This window comes from Melospiza melodia, chromosome W (assembly GCF_035770615.1).
Source record: "Melospiza melodia melodia isolate bMelMel2 chromosome W, bMelMel2.pri, whole genome shotgun sequence".
In the NCBI taxonomy this organism is placed as follows: Eukaryota; Metazoa; Chordata; class Aves; order Passeriformes; family Passerellidae; genus Melospiza; species Melospiza melodia.
Window position 1 is genome coordinate 13,793,879 of NC_086225.1, and position 16,118 is coordinate 13,809,996.

Below are 16,118 nucleotides of genomic sequence, written 5' to 3' on the forward strand. Positions count from 1 at the left end.
TGAATAAAGCCAGTTCTGGATACAGAGCAACCTTACTGGACCACACAGTAACTAATAAATCTGCTGTAGCTAAAGCTGCAACAGAATCAGAAACTCTGAAATAACACTCATTAAATGGTTTATCTTTTTATGTTTACAGAACAATGTTTTTAATATTGTTGCATGGCTGTTTACACTTCGATTTGTCAGCCATCCTTACTCCAAAGATCAACAAATCCTGACAGTAGAAATAGCAGTCATTGAGACCTCCTGTGTTCACAGATGCCCAAAGAGATCAGGAGTAGCTTCCCATGAAAAAGTGGAGTTATCTGAGTGCAATCAAGGACTAATGGTAGGGGGTTATCCCAAGTGTTGCTCATGTAACAGGAATAGGCATTTTAGACATATGTTAGTGGCCTATTCCAGACAATATGGGATATTAGTGGCTTTGCAGAAATCAAGCTAGTAAAGCTCTACCTCCCCTAAATGGCAAGGAATATGCACCATTGGAACGAAAGTGCCAAAAATATATAGTATTGATAAATTGGAATTCCCCAGAGGACACTTGTGATCTTTTATAACAAGACACAAATTAAATTTAAATCCCTTCATTGAAAGATCCTTTGGATTCTACAAGTTTGTGAGAGGATTCTTACCATGGTTAGGACTATCCAAATTGGAAAAGTCTCCAGTGAACATATCCGGAATCATTGAGCAAGTCGAAAACCAGACAAATGATGCAACTAGCACTTTGTAACAAGAAGTTACCAGCCTTTCAAAGGTAGTTAAACAAAATTGAATGGCTTTGGATTTGCTTTTGGCTTCCAAAGATGGTATGTGCACAGTTATCAACACCAGTTGCTGCATATACGTAGATCAGACTAAGAATACAGACTGATTTGGAAGAAATTAGAATGAACATCAAAATCTTTCATGAAATAGAAAAAACCGAGGAGAAGATATATTTGATTGGATGACATCATGGACTCCAAATTTAAATGTGATTGTAAGAAAACTGATTGGCGTAATTATCATAGTTTTGACATTAATGGCTAGTAAATGGATTTTATTCCAAATCTGCAAAATAGGATATAACAAGATGTGAAAATCTTAGCAAATTTTTTTTCTAAAAGGTCTCAGAAGGATGGACAACTATTATACTTAACTTTGTTTATATAGTTCTAAAAATCTTGATTAGTATTATTAAGGTGCTAGATAATTTGATAGCTTTCAATTATTTTGATTAATATTTGTATATGTTTTGTCTCAATGGTTTTGCAGTGTATGAGTTTTCTGTGAGCATTGCTTCAGAATGCTTCTTTGTCACCAAATTTCCAAAATATCAGAATAAGACTCCTTAACACTAATTTGGTGTTAAAGAGGGCATAATTTATTCAGACCTGAGGTCCAATGGAGGATGCTCCTAATCTTATGTGGACACCAGATTCTACAAGTGTGTTGCTTATATACAGTCACTACATGCTCACTACAGGCATATTACAATTTATCCATCACCATAACTCCCACCCCAAGTTCCCAGATTCAGTCCTTTGTTTTGTCTATCACTGCATTCTTGAGGCAGATGTCTTCTTATCTTCCCACCATCCTTGATGGAAGAGAAGTGTTTGCATGCCATGTTTCTTTGCTAAAAGTCTCACAGGCAGAGTAAAAACTGAATTGACTCTTTTGGTATCACTGCCTACTGCTCCTTTGCCTTGCCTTGCCTTGCCTTGCCTTCCATGCAGGCAAGGCAATGCAATTGAAGTGTAGGCAATTCTTGGCAAGTCAAAGGAGAGGTAGGGAAGGCAAGGCAAAATCAGTCAGGAGAAAGTAAAGCAAGGCAATGGAGTGGTAGGCAAGAGAAGGCCCAGAAGTTGTAGGCAAGGCAGGGCATAGCAAGGTAATTCCAGTGATGGGTGGGCCAGGCAAGGACAGGGAAGGCTAGGCAAGGAAAGGCTAGGCAAGAAAGCAATATGCAAGTAAAGGCACACAATGAATATATAAGGCAATGCAAGGCAATGTGAAAAAAGGTAAAGCATGGAAAGGCATGGTAAGGCCAGGGAAGAAAGTGATGCCTCTTAACTGGTCCTAAAATTATGAGCCAGACACAGTGAGGTGATAAGAAGGGGCTACCTTTATAAGGATCCTTATGATGCACAGCACGCTGGATGGAAAATGCCAAAGATGCACATGCAACATAAAGCAGATACAATTTTTATATGTTTAGCAAATTAGCATAACTGACAAGAATCTCCAATTAGAGACATAAGTGATGAAGTAATTCCTCCCTGGTTCAACCTTTTTCTGAATCCCACCCCTTCCTCCCCTTAGATAGGAACTAATTTTGTTTATGAAAATGTGTCTCAGAGAGCCGGTTTAAACCTTGGCTTCACAGAGAATCAAACCTTTGACCCCCAGGGCGTGGAGCCACTGGGAATTTATTTTGTCTTTCTGTCTAATAAAATAGTTAAAATGCTATCTGCAAATACAATAATAGGCTACCGAGCTACAAATATATATGTAAAGAATATACAGAATATAGAAAAACAAAAAGGGCAAAAATCAATTCAGCATCAAAAGGAGTAGGCAGGTAAAGGCAGGGGATGGGTATGAAATGTAATGCAAGCGAAGGGAGGGGTAGGCAGAGCAAGGCAAAGCAAGGTAAGGGGTGGGTTGGCAAGGCAAGGTAAGAGAGAAATAGGCAAGGTAATGAGAGTCATAGGATGAGCAGGCAAGGCAAAGCAAGGCCAGGAGAAAATGGACATCATGGTGGGGGATGGGAGAGCAAAGCAGTACAAGACAATAGAGTAGTAGGAAAGGAAAGGGAAGGGAAGGACACAGTGGTTGGTAAGGCAATGCAGGTTTGAGGGAGGAGAGGAAAAAGAAAAGGAAAAGGAAAAGGAAAAGGAAAAGGAAAAGGAAAAGGAAAAGGAAAAGGAAAAGATCTGTGAGGCAATGCAAGGTTGACATAGGCCTGGCAAAGCAAGTCAAAGGCAGGGCAGGTAAAGCCTGGCAAGAAAGGCAGGGGATAGGTATGCAAAGCAAGGTAGGGAAGGGAAGGAAATGAAGTGGAAGGTAAGGCAAGGACACAGTGGGGCAGGGGGGAAGCAAGAAAAGAGAGAGCTAGGAAAGGCAGGAAATGTAAAAGGAGAGGAAAGCAAGGTGAGGCAAGGCCAGGGAAGGGAGGGCTAGGCAGTTAAAGGTGGGGGACAGGTATGAAAGGTAATGCAAAGCAAGGCATGGGCAAGAAAGCAAGACAAGGCAAGGGAAGGACAAGAATGGCAAGGAAAAGCAAGGTCTGGTAGGAATTCAAGGCAAGGCAATAGAGTGGTAAGCAAGATAAGGCCCAGAGGCTGTAGGCAAGGCAGGGCAGAGGAAGGCAGGGCAAGCCAATTGCAGGGCAGTAAAGGCAAGGCAAGGACAGGGAAGAAGGGAGGTAGGCAAGTCAAGGTGGAGGATGAGTAGTAAAGCAATGCAAGGGAAAGGAAAAATAGGCAGGGCAAGGCCTGCAGTGGGTTTTCAGGGCAAGACAAGGTTGAGGGAGGCAAGGGAAGGCAAGTCAAAGGAGAGGCTTGCAGGGCAAAGTAGGGACAGGTTAAAAAAGTAGGAAAGTTAAGGCTGGTGATGGGTGAGCAAAGCAATGCAAAGCAAAGGAGTAGTAGGAGGGGCAAGGGAAGATGTGTCAGTAAGGAAATGCAAGACTGGGGAAAGAAAGCCAAGGCAAGTCAAAGAAGGAGCAGGCAAGGCAAGGGCAGGAAAAAAGGGGCAGGGCCCTGGAAGGTCAAGGCCAGCCAGACCTGTCCTGGCAGCTTTTATCTGGGAGCAATCCTTGGATGTATTGAATTTTGGAGGTGCAGTCCAAATTTCTGCCATGGATTCCATGACAAGAATGACAGTTCTTTTCCATAGGAATGAAGGCACGTAGCTGCAGTGTTTCAGGTGCAGATGAGAGGCGGGTCCAGGGGAGGCCAAAATAAGCCACACCCATCTGCCCTGACAGCCTTCACCTGTGAGCAATCCTCTGACATTCTTCATTTTTGGAGGCAGAATCCCATTTTGTCCCCGGGTGTCTGGCCTCAAAGATGTCTCTTTCTCAGGAAGGAAAGCCCAGTGCTGAAGTGTCACGGGTACCTAAAAGAGGCAGACCCTGGGAGGCCAAAGCAAGACAGACCTGTCTGTCCTGACACCTTTTGTCTGGGAGCAGTCATGGGATGCATTCAATTTTGCAGGTACAATGCAAATTTCAGCCATGGGTTCCTGGATGAATGTGGATATGACAGTCTGGTCAGAGAGAGAGAAAGCTAGATAAGCTTTCCCATTAATCAGTCTGGGAAGCTTTAGGGAGCTGGAGAGAAAGAATGATATTCAAATGGTAAACAATCTGCAGGCGGTATTTTTAACAAGTAGTTTTGCTTATAAAGAGGGTGTCTTCTTAATTAGCCAATCATGTGAAATGTGTTGATTAAATGACCAATCAGGTCCACCTGTAGCAGACCAGGATATAAAAGAAGAGATTTCAATAAACACAGGGCTGCTTCTAGCCTCTAGTCTTCTGATCTGAGTCTGTGTCATTTCTGACTCAATGGTGACAGATGAGAACAACAGTTCTTTTCCATAGGAAGGAAAACATGTAGCCCAAGTGTTATAGGTGCAGATGGGAGGCAGCCCAGAGGAGGTCAAGGCCAACAAGATCAGTATGTCTTGGCATCTTTCATCTGAGGCCAGTCCTTGGATGTGCCTCTCACTTTCCTTGCCTTGTAAATGAAATTTACTTACCTTGCCCTGCTGACCTGATGTCTTAGGTTACAATGAAAGATGTAACCAAAAGTATGTATTCTATCACCATCTCCCTAAGCTGTTAAAGCCAGGTGGGGCAGTGTTCTTTAACGCCTTCATTACTCACCCCTGATAACTCCAGGGGATATCTTCTGTTAATGGGCCATCAAGTCTCACTGCATGACTGATAAAATTACATCATCCCATTGTGAGATGCTCCTCTCAGGGGGAGGAACCAAGCATTCCTACCTGGATATAATCTGAGATTTGGAACACCACAATCAGCCTTATCCACTGAATTCCCAGAGGACAAGAGCTTCATAACCACCATTGGACCTCCAGAGGAAGATCAAACCCTTCTATAGGATCACTGCTTCAACGGAACCACATCTATCACTTCAAGAGGACTGCAGCCACCATTTAATCAGACTGTTACCAACACTCTGACCAACAGGGTGTCAGATCGTATCCTGTCAGTGTTTCTGTATTATTGCATTTTTAAAAATTTTTCTATTGAATTGTATTTCTGATTTAGGATTTCCCACTAGTTTGCTTTTAAACTAGTACACCCACCCTTTCCTTGCATTGCCTTGCATGCCCAGCCCCCCTTTGACCTGCCTACTGCTTTCATCCATGGCCTTGCAGTGCCAGGCCTACACCTCCTTTGCAATTCCTTGCCATTCCTACCCAACCTTGCATATCACTACCATTCCTATCCCTTCCTTTGCATAATGAAGACATCCATGGTCCTTCCCTTGCCATTCATCCAACACTATTGCTTTGCATTGACTTGCTCACCCATCCCCAATGTCGACTTCTCTACTCTTTTTTCATGGCCTTGCTGTGCATTGCCTATTCCTCTTCTGACAATCATTGCCTTGCATGCCCCTCCTTTGCCTTGCCTTGCCTTACCATTTCTCCCCAACCTCGCATTTCCTTGTCATTCCTGACCATTCCTTTGCTTTGCCTTGCTTCCACACACCTTGTATTGCCTTACGGTCCCCTCTGTAACTTTCCTTTGCCCTTCCTTCCATCCACTGCCTTGCACTGAATTTCTCACCTATCCCCCAACTTGACTTTCATACCCCTTTTGTCCCAGTCTTCCTGAAGCGTGGACAGAATGACTCTCCAACAAATTAAAGTTGAAAAGAAGAGCATTTATTGCAGTGTTGGACATGAGCAGAATTATTTCCAAATGCAAATGCAAGGAGTTGCAGACTCCTGCTCTCTATACAGAAAAGGTTTTACATATCCAAGTGGTTTCTAAAGATGCATAATACATAATCATTACCTGCCCACTTCATATTATAATCGGCTGAATATCCATTATGGCTGTGCAATTGTACTCCCTTAATTGGGTCGGTGGGATTTTGAAATAAAGGAGTGGTCATATGGGAGGAAGAAATCCATCTTCCTCATAGTGAACTCTTCACCCATGGCCAGTTGGCAGGACTTTTTGACCTGCTGGTCACAGTCCAAGTCTCTCCTAACTGATTATTCTTAAGGCAAGGTATTTCTATAGTCTCTGCTCCTTCACAATTGTTCCATCTATCCCTGTCACTCCTAGCTTTACTTTTCCTAATATATTTGTTATTCTTTAACTAAGGTACGTGATTCCTGCTAGGTGTATTACTAACTTAGCTTCCTAACTAATTTTAAAATCTTAACTAAAATATTTTATCTTCTACTATCCCAATTATATTCCCAGCTGGCTCCTCGACTCATCTACTGTGGATGTGACAGCCTGATCAGAGAGAAAACTAGATTAGCTTTCCAAGGATCGGCTTGTGAGACTTTAGGGAGTTGCAGAGAAACGATAGCTTGTTATTATAAAAAAAAACTGCAGGTGGTGTTTTTTTCTTACTCTCTGTTTTCCTGTTTTTCCCAAAGATTGTTTATAAGAAAGGTGGTTTTGTTAATTAGCCAATCAGGTGAAATGTGTTGATTAATTGACCGATCTGGTCTGTCTGTATCGGAGCAGTGTATAAAGGAGAGATTTTCAAAGTAAAGCGAGATGCTGTGCAAACCAGCCTTCTGGTGAGTCTGTGTCGTTTCTTACTCAACACCAACAATCTACAGTTTTCAATTATCTTAAATACATTTCCAGCTGACCCCTTGACTCATTCCCCTGCCTTTTCTTCTCCTTCTGTGATTCTCATTGCCTTACCTACGTCTCACTTTCCTTGCCTATCAAAGTGAATCCTTTACTTGCCTTGCCCTGTAAAGCCTCCCTTGCTTTCCATTACCTTGCTCACCCATTCTGCACCTTGAATTCCCTACTCCTTTTTCCCTGGTATTTGGTATTTCCTGGCCTTGCCATGCCTTGCATTCTCCATCTATGACTCTCAGGGCCTTCACACAGTCCCAGTGTTCAGGAGAAGATGAGAGGCCACCCATGGGAGGTGAAGGCCAGCCAGACCCATCTGTCCTGGCAGCTTTTGTCTGGGAGCAATCCTTGCATGTATTGAATTTTGGAGGTTCAATCCAAATTTCAGCAATGGGCTGCTGGACATGAACGACAGGTTTTTCCGTAGGAAGGAAAGCACATAGATCCACTCTTTCAGGTGCGGATGAGAGGAGGTTCAGGGAGAGTCAAGGCCAGCCACACCCATCTTCCTGGCAACTTTCATCAAGGAACAATCCTTGGATGTACTAAATTTTGTATGTGCAATCTAAATTTTGGCCATAGTCTCCTGGTCGAGAATGACATTTCTATAGGAAGGAAAGCATGTAGCCTCCATGTTTCAGGTGCAGATGTATAGGCAGCCCAGGGGAGGTCAAGGTCGGCTAGACCTATATGTCCTAGTAGCTTGTGTCTGGGAGTAACCCTCTGATGCATTGAATTTTAGATGTGCAATACAAATTTTGGTCATGGGCTCCTGGAAAAGAATGACAGTTCTTTTCCAGAGGAAGGAAAGCCCATAGACCCACTTTTTCAGGTGTAGATGAGAGGAGGCCCAGGGGAGGTCAAAGGATCACAGACCCTCCAGCCAACACCAAGGGATTCTTGGGAAAACCTTCAATCCCCAGTCTGAACAAAATTGGAGCAAGACCCCTGGTAAGATAAAGGCATTTTTTACTTTACTTTAAAGGTGTTAACTGTTAACCTGCCTGTAAGGCCCATTAAAAGCTACGCATGGTTAGGTTTAAAGGTGCCTAAGGTGGGAACAGGAAAGGGTTAATAGAGTCCCTTCTAAGAGAAAGCTTAGAGTCCCTTCAAGGAGCTTCAAAATGCTAATTGCTTATAATGGGAAACAAAACCTCAAAAGAGGTATCACAGGTGTCACCCCTGAAATGTATCTTGAAACAATGGAAACAAATTGGGGGTGATCCCCTTACACGAGAAATACTAATAAAATATTGTAATCAGTGGTGGCCACTTTGCACACTAGAAATCAAGAGAAGTAGCCTAAGGATGCAACCTTACAGTATATTAGCATATTGCAATAATGTTGTTTTGTAGAAGGGAGAATAAGTGGGATGAAGCTCCTTATGTTAACTTGTTTTTCACCCTAAGAAATCATCCAGAATGTCAAAAGGAATGGGGGAGGACTCCCTTACTTGGAAACAACTGGTTGAGTATTGTAATAGTTGGTGGTTTGTGACCGGACCTCTCACCCCTGACACAGCAGGAACTTATCTGCTTCTCCCCCAAATGGCTCAGCCAGGCCAGAATGGTTTGTCTTTTAGTGACTTATCTCATCTAAAAACACCCTTAGCCAGTGAGAAGAATGACAGATTTGTCTTTACAAACAAGCTATGGGTCTGCTGGTAGATAAAACTAGCAGTGAGAGATAAAACAAACAATGGGAAGGATTCCACTGATTGATGAATGGAAAAAGATATTTGCTTTTACAAATAAACTGTAGGTTTCCTGATAAATGAAATTGGATATTGAAAGATGAAAGAAAAAATGGGGAAAAACCCTAAATTCCAAAAGAATTAAAAATTAAAAGAGAAAGTTATACATTAGAGGGAAATCTTAGATATCAGGTGTTCCGGGAGGTCTGTACCTCTCAAGTACCTCAGCCAATGGGGAAAGAGAGAAGGGAAATGTGGCCGAGAAATTAGGATAAAAAGGAGGCTGCGTCCTCCAACAATTTGAGAGACCCTAGAGGAATGCCCCATGGCCTCTCCCTTTATTCAAATAAAGTAAAAGGATTCCTCTGTCTCCTTTTTGGACATAAACCGCTGATGTTTGTGGATTAATTTTCCTGACACCAGCAATAAACATCCTGCTCTGAATGCATGGGAAAGGATAAGCAAAGATTCGTGACTGACAGACACAGCACTTTTACAAACTATAAAAGACCATGTGAAAAATGCATATGTGTCCTGGTTTAGGACAAATTAGGGGAAATCTCCAAAAGGGAGCCCCCCAAACAAAACAAACCTCCAACCACCCCTCCCCCAACACTGGGTTCGGGAAGGAATTTCTCGGAGGAGCAAAGTGGAAAACAAAACCTATTTATTTACAAGTAACAAAAGAACACTCCCCAACACAAGAAAAGAAAAGAAAACAGATTGTATTGTGGAGGGCGCCAAGCTTCTCTTGCAAGCTCCAGGTGTCCTGGACGTCTCAGGTCAGGTCCGGAGCCGGTCCAGTATCTTCAGGGGAGGGTAAGAAAGAGGGAACAAAAGAAAAGGAAAAAAAACAGCGCAAAAAGCAGAAAGCAAGCAAGCAAAGCGGCTAGCCAAGCCAAGCAGCCAAAAGCAAAAAGGACCTGGTCAAACACTCCCCCCTCTCTTCCCCGCCCCGCCGCAGCAAGACGGCCGGGGGGGGGAAGAGAGAAAAGGCACAGCTGCCAGACACAACACACGATATTGGGATAAAGGCTGTCAACCCACGACACTCCACCCCTTATCCCATATCGTGAATATACAATAAAAACTTTCATTTCACTTACTCACACCTTTGACACTTACGCATTCCTCTCATCTTACTTGCTCAGACCTTTGACACTTACAGTTTCCTTCTGTCTCACATTCAACAAACAATGACATTCATATATGAGTCTCATCCCACAATCAGGTCTCCCTGAGGCACACATCGTGTTGTTCCATCTTTCTGCATTATCCACCATGTATAACCTGGTCCTTGAGCAAAGACAATCCCACGGATGGGTTTGTCTGTACTCGAGGCAGGGTTGATCCATACTGTCTTTCCCAACAAACCTCTGACATGGGCCACTGGGGCTTTATCCCCATCTACTATATTAAGGAGCTCAGACTGAGCAGGACCCGCTCGGTTGGTGGAACCTCGAGTGTTAACTAACCAGGTAGCCTTTGCCAAATGCTGCTCCCAGTTTTTTAAAGACCCCCCACCCAATGCTTTTAAGGTGGTTTTTAACAATCCATTATACCTTTCCACTTTCCCTGCAGCTGGTGCATGATAGGGGATATAGTATATCCACTCAATGCCATGTTCCCTAGCCCAAGTATTAATAAGATTGTTTTTAAAATGAGTCCCATTATCCGACTCAATTCTCTCGGGATTACCGTGCCTCCAAAGGACCTGCTTTTCAAGGCCCAAGATAGTGTTACGGGCTGTAGCATGAGACACAGGGTAGGTTTCCAACCATCCCGTGGTGGCTTCTACCATGGTTAGTACATAGCGCTTGCCCTGGCGGGTTTGAGGCAGTGTGATGTAATCAATCTGCCAGGCCTCCCTGTATTTGTACTTAGACCACCGCCCCCCATACCAGAGGGGCTTCACCCGCTTGGCCTGCTTAATGGCAGCGCACGTCTCACAGTCACGAATAACCTGAGAGATACTGTCCATGGTTAGATCCACCCCTCGGTCTCGTGCCCACTTATAGGTGGCATCTCTACCCTGGTGGCCTGAGGCATCATGGGCCCATCGTGCTAAGAATAACTCTCCCTTATGCTCCCAGTCGAGATCTATCTTCAACTCCCCTATCTTTGCAGCCTGATGTACTTGCTGGTTGTTTTGCTGCTCTTCATTAGCTCTACTTCTGGGGACATGGGCATCTACATGGCGAACCTTCACAGGTAACTTCTCTAACCGAGTAGCGATATCTTTCCACTCTTCTGCAGCCCAAATTGGTTTTCCTCTTCGCTGCCAGTTCGCCTCTTTCCATCTCTTCAGCCATCCCCATAGAGCGTTGGCTACCATCCAAGAATCGGTATACAAATAGAGCCTTGGCCACTTCTCTCTCTCTGCAATACCTAGGGCCAGTTGAATAGCTTTGATTTCAGCAAATTGACTGGATTCGCCTTCTCCTACAGTAGCCTCTGCAACTCGTCGAGTGGGACTCCATACAGCTGCTTTCCACCTCCGTTTCATCCCTATGACGTGACAAGAACCATCGGTGAATAGAGCGTAACGTGTTTCTTCTGCCGGCAACTGATTGTATGGCGGAGCTTCCTCAACCCGGGTCACTGGCTCTTGTTCCTCATCCGCGACACTAAAGCTTTCACCTTCGGGCCAATTTGTAATTATTTCCAGGATCCCAGGGCGATTTAACTTCCCAATTCGAGCGCGCTGCGTAATGAGGGCAATCCACTTACTCCAAGTAGCATTGGTGGTTCAGTGGTAGAATTCTCGCCTGCCATGCGGGAGGCCCAGGTTCGATTCCCGGCCAATGCACCAAAAGATATACTGTCCTGGTTTAGGACAAATTAGGGGAAATCTCCAAAAGGGAGCCCTCCAAACAAAACAAACCTCCAACCACCCCTCCCCCAACACTGGGTTCGGGAAGGAATTTCGAGCAAGCAGTAACCATTTCAGACAAGGTGGGCTCCCCGGGCAAACTGTCAATAATCTTTCTGCAGTCTGGGTTTGCATTTTCTTTAGCCAATTGTACACACAATTTGTCTCGCCAAGTTTCATCATCTACCTGTTTCTCAATAGCGGCAGCAAGTTTTTCTGCAAACTGCAAAAATGGTTCTCTCTTCCCTTGTTGTATAGTGACATATTTCTGTTTTGGAGCTGCCATTTCCATTGTTTTAGTTAAAGCACTCATGCCAATTTGCTGAGCTTGTGCCAAAATCGAAGGATCCCACCTTGCCTGTAAATCTGGATTAGCAAAAGGCCCAGAGCCCAGTAGGGCATCAACACCCACAGCATGACGAGGGTTGTGTTGAGGCAACTGCATATTTATTAAAGCCGTGTGCTCAGCCACTCGCCTCCAAGTTTCTTGAAATACACCATACTGCACTGGCTGGAATAGAATTGTAGCAAGATGAGTGATGTCATAAGGTGCAAGCAAATCTGCAATGATTACACGTATTAATTGCATTACCTGTGAGGAATTAATACCATACTGAGCTACTTTCAATTGGAGGTCTTGCACAATCCTCCAGGTGAAGACGTGATGGCTGTCATTCTGTCCTGTTCCAGGAGCTGCTTTGAAAACTGGAATAGTCATAGGGTTATCACAAGCAACATTTGCATTGGCACTGTTCTCCTGAGGTACTCTCGGAGCACCTAACCTTTCTATGATGTCCCATTTCTTTTCTTCAACTGCTTTCCTCCTAACAAATTCCCAAAACTCCTGAGGGTGTCAAGGAAGCACAGTGACTTGGCATGGAGGCAAAGTCCATGGGGCAGTAAGGCTAGAGCTCTTAGGAGATGAAGGGACCAGAGCTCCTTGCCCCAACACAGGTGTTACGGCAGGCAACTCATGACTTGATTCGCTGTTGCTGTCACTGTCAGGTAAAGGAGGATACAGCCTTGCAGGTTGTTCAAGCCGCTCAGAGGGGAGCGGGGGGCAGACGGCTGGACCAGAGAGGAGGGAAGCGGGGAGGCAGATGGCTGGGTTTTTCTCTCTGTTAGAGACATTTCAGCTAACTGGTGTAGCGGTGTAGCATATACAGGCACCATCGGGAGCTGCTGTGCAGGTGTGAGATAAGGAGGCTTAGGGGTCTGATAAGAAGAGGCTAGGGCAGGTTGCCCAGGAGTTTTGGCAGCTTTCCCAGAAGCCTTGGCACCCAGCCCAGAAGCTCTGGCAGCCTTCCCGGAAGCTTTGGCAGCTTTCCCAGAAGCTCTGGCAGCTTGCCAGGTAACTGCCATGGGATCCGAACTTTCTTCACCAAGTTCCCCATGAGAGCCCCCTTCTACCTCAGAGGCTCCCTCTGCCTCAGCCCCCCCGTCAGGTTCTGTTATCAGCCCCGACTCTTCGTCCGCATCTTGCTCCGTTTCTCTCTCTATTTTCCATTCCTTTAAAGCCTCAAAGAGCGAGTTCCAGGTTACTGCTAAATCAACAGCTGTTTTATCTCCCGCTCGAATAACTTGCCAAAGTCTGTCCCCGACTTTCTTCCATGCCTTAACACTAAATGCTGTGTCGGGATCAGTGCCAAAATTCTGTGATTTAACCCACAGCAATATATTACGAAGTGCATAGTCTGACGTATTAATTCCCTTATTTCTTAACAAAACTTTCCATGTAGACAGAATATTTTCTTCCTCTTTAGATAAATTTTGTCCCATTATTACTAGTTGGTGGCTCACCTACTTCCAGGTGTCTTGATTGGAGGGAATCAGGTCCGGACCTCCCTGCGGCTTCCACCTGCCACTCCCAGCTGCACCAACGCCACCTCCCCCACTACGTCCCAGTGGGTCACGGTTGCCAATTGCTAGGACCCCGTATGGGCCCCCACCGACTATGTTCTTATCATGTCGGGGATCACCAAAATGTCACAGTCGAGGTGGTCACGACATAAAGCAGAGACCACAAGCAGTCTCAGTTGGTAACACTTGGCAACAGTTTATTAGTGAAAATGGCTGATCTTTTATACACTTTCCAGTTGTTTACCCTTCTTCTACCTTAGCTATTGGCCACAATAATTCAATACCATGCCATTGGTGAAAAGTTACTCTGACTCCACCTAACTTTCTAAAAATGCTTCATCCAGCTGCAGAATGCTCTTATCTTCCTTCTCTCGATCTCCTTGGTTACGGCCTTGGAGAAAGCCCCTTATCAGCTTCTTCTTCTTACTTCTCGCTCCTTTAGCTAACAGGCCCGCTGCTAGCCCCTTCCACAGAAAGGAATGTTTGAATCATGTATGAGATATATGAATATGCAATAGGCTATTGCTTTTAAGGATTAATCCTTTGTAAGCAAAATGTGCTTTTGTGGCAGAATGCAAAAGCACCCAAATGTCTGTGATTATTTGCTTTTTTATTGTCTTTTGTGGGAACCCAGAAAATTCCTCTGGCTGCTCTGGAGGACTGGAGCCCCTGCCCAGGGGGCTCAGAGACCTTGGCACAGAGCCCAAGACCCCTGTGCCTTTGATTTAGCCTTTCGAGAAAACAATTACCAACCTTTATATGAAGAATTACAAGCCACGAAAGTTTAAGTAGAATGATAGTCAATTTATCACAGGGTGGAAAAATAGATTTTTGGGGTTTTTAGAATGGGAGTTCAGGGGGCAAGATGGAGGAATCTCGACATGTCCATCCTTTCTCCTTCTTCTTCTTGACCTCCATCTTCTGCTGTGATGTTGGCACTTACAGATTGGTTTAGAGTAGAAGCTCACTGTCTAACTTAGATGATAGGTATTGGAAAGTAATTGTAAATACGATACACATAGTTTTTAGTATAAAAAGATAACACCACCCGAGGGGCAGGCAGAATGCCTTGGACTGTCTTGCTGAGCAGACCTCAGCAGGACAGGAAAAAGCATTTTATAGATAAGATACAATAAACAACTTCGAGACTGGGAAATGAAGAGCTCTGACTCCTTCTTCAAGTGGTGGGCAGGGAAAAGAGACTTTCTAATGTTTCTCGGGTGTTGTAACCATACTCAGTATGGTCACATCACTCGGGGTCACTCTGACCAGTTAGAGACCCCGAGAGTCTTTTATTGTCCTAACTTTGATTGTTCAAATTCTTATTGTCCTAATTTTTATTACTATTTTTATTCCTATTTTCATTACTATTAAGCTTCTAAAATTTTACAAACCAGTGAATGGTGTTTTTCACAGACCACTATAATTTTTTATAAAATCAGAAATCTCTTACATACTCTCTGGGTGTGTGGCGAGTTCTCATCAAGGTCAAGAAGTTGACATCAAGTCACTCTTCTAGAAGTTGAGTAAAAGGAGGCTTCTGCACACAACTATCATTCATTGGTAAATGTCATTGTCTCCTAATCTATACTATTTCTTTGCTAGCTATAATATAGGTACCTTTATTAGTGTGCACTGTCTTATGAACTTAGACAAAAGTGTTGATTTTGTTTATCCTGTTTAGTGAGAAGCCTGTAAAGTCTTATGTCTATTTTTCTTGTGTCTATTGAATACATAATTCATGTTGTAATAGGCCTGATTAGTCATTATTAAGAACTTGTGAGTGAGAAATAAAGCTGCTGCCTACTGCCAGTAAACTGGGCAAAGGCAGAGAATTCTCTAAGCTCCTCCCTCTCCATTCATAGCATGGATGAAGTATACTTTGGAAATTTGTAAAGAAGGAAAAGGGAGTGTCCCCAAGTCAGGGGAAATCAGACAGGAAACCAAAACCTGGTTCTTCAAATCATCAAGCTCATGACCCTAAGTAAAGATGAAGAATTCCCCTGAAGGGGACAGGACGAATCATCTTCACCTGAGCCCATGGTTAAATTATTGGTGGGAAATGAAAAGGTAAATTTTTTAATTGATACAGGAGCAACTTATTTAGTACTTAATACATGCAGAGTGTGAAAAGTGCATATTATATGGCTCTACGCAGATACTTACTATATGTGTTATCTTGAGTGAAAAATGCGTATTTTATGATTGGCTTTTTGCAAATATTAAAATTAATATTATATGTGTTATGTTAGAAAGTTATGCTGTATTGTTTCTTTTAAGTAGTGTATTAAATATAGTTTTAGGTTATAACATAATGTTAAAATAGAAACTATGTATGTGGGATATTTTTTTAAAGAAAGGAATGAGGTACTCACACCAGATAGCAGCCACAGGACACCTAAATCTTTGAGAGAAAAAGAATTTATTGCTCCATTATCAGAAGAAATGAACTTCTTCCTGCCTTGCTCAGCCCTGAAGATGCCATCAGGATTAAGAGAAAGAAGTTGACACTGACCAGACAGAATCCTTTGTTTGAATGGAATTTATGCATCATGTATGAGATGTATGAATATGCAACAGGCTATTGTTTTTAAGGGTTAATCCTCTGTTAACATGTGTCCTTTTTCAGGCTTATTTTGCCCAGAAAAAGGTACCCAGACCGTCTGTAACTCTTTGTTCTTATTGTCTCATATTATCCTAAATCTTAATTGTCAAAATTTTTATTACTCTAATTATATTACTATTTTATAACCTTTTATTACTATTAAAATTTTAAAATTCTAAAACCAAGTGATTGGCATTTTTCACAATTGTGGTACCAGAGGATGAT

At 43.4% G+C, this 16,118-nt stretch overlaps 1 non-coding gene across 1 annotated transcript; it reads left to right on the forward strand.

Moving 5' to 3' along the window:
- The first annotated feature begins 11,294 nt into the window (after positions 1 to 11,294).
- On the forward strand, positions 11,295 to 11,365 carry TRNAG-GCC (transfer RNA glycine (anticodon GCC)). Its single transcript has one exon. It is a non-coding gene; the product is annotated as a tRNA-Gly (tRNA).
- The last annotated feature ends 4,753 nt before the right edge of the window (positions 11,366 to 16,118 follow it).